This window comes from Etheostoma cragini, chromosome 11 (assembly GCF_013103735.1).
Source record: "Etheostoma cragini isolate CJK2018 chromosome 11, CSU_Ecrag_1.0, whole genome shotgun sequence".
Lineage (NCBI taxonomy): Eukaryota > Metazoa > Chordata > Actinopteri > Perciformes > Percidae > Etheostoma > Etheostoma cragini.
The window spans coordinates 426,432-427,433 of NC_048417.1; the positions used below are offsets into that span (position 1 = coordinate 426,432).

General features: G+C 42.9%; 1 protein-coding gene and 2 long non-coding RNA genes across 6 annotated transcripts in view; 2 read left to right on the forward strand and 1 right to left on the reverse strand.

The window, feature by feature from the left end:
* The window catches only part of LOC117952768, a 17,867-nt gene that overhangs the window by 14,198 nt on the left and 2,667 nt on the right, over positions 1–1,002 (reverse strand). The gene's annotated exons all lie outside the window — the stretch shown is intronic.
* The window catches only part of LOC117952767, a 17,849-nt gene that overhangs the window by 14,043 nt on the left and 2,804 nt on the right, over positions 1–1,002 (forward strand). The window lies entirely within an intron of this gene.
* Positions 1–1,002, forward strand: part of LOC117952761 (galactose-specific lectin nattectin-like) — a 15,706-nt gene that overhangs the window by 12,426 nt on the left and 2,278 nt on the right. The window lies entirely within an intron of this gene.

Genomic DNA, 1,002 nt, shown 5'->3' on the forward strand with positions numbered 1-1,002 from the left:
CCCCCCTGCAGAGTTTCTATCAGCCCCTCCCCCCTGCAGAGTTCTAGCATGCCCCCCTTCTTTGGAAAGCTGAGACCTGACAGTGTCATGGATTGTTCTCAATCATGGTCTGGAAAGACCAGGTGATGTCCATCTTAAGGTTTTAAATGCCCAGACTCATCTGACCCCCCTAGAAGAAGATAGCAAAGCGTTTTCAAATGCCAGTATCCTCTGTGGAGAATGTAATTAAGAAATGGCCGTCATCACCATGGGAACAGTGGAAGTTAAAGATCTGGAAGACCAAGAAAAATATCAAAACCGCTTGCAGGATTGTGAGAAAAGCAAGTCAGGACCCCCGTTAGACTGCCAAACCTTCAGAAAGACCTGGAGACACTGGAGCTGGTCTACACCAGTCCACTATAAAGAGATCCTCGTACAGACATGGTCTTCATGGAAGAGTCATCAGAAGAAAACCTCTTCTACGTCCTCAGCCCAAAAATGAGCGTTTGCAGTTTGCAAATGAACATTAAGACAAGCCTGATGCATTGTGGGAACCAGTCCTGCGGCCCAAATAAGGTTAAGGTAGAACCTTTTGGATGAATGGATTAAATTTAAAATGATGCGCTTTGTTCTCAACTAAAAAGAACATATGTTAAATTACACTCTGTTCCTTGTTGTTCAACCAAACTTTAATGTTTTCTGAAAAGACGTGTCTTTCCTATTAACCCACGTCCTAATAATATAATTCAATATTTCAGAGGGAAGGCATAAACAAACCATATTACAGGATTACTGTGTACCCCGCACAGTAATACTGCTCACTTCTTTCCTACACTGCATCTGGAGTAAAGATATATTGTCATAGAGTTGTTTAGATGCGCAGTACTAGTACTACTGCAGCAGTGGTAACAGTACTAGTACTACTGCAGCAGTGGTAACAGTACTCAGCAGTGGTAACAGTACTAGTACTACTGCAGCAGTGGTAACAGTACTAGTACTACTGCAGCAGTGGTAACGGTACTA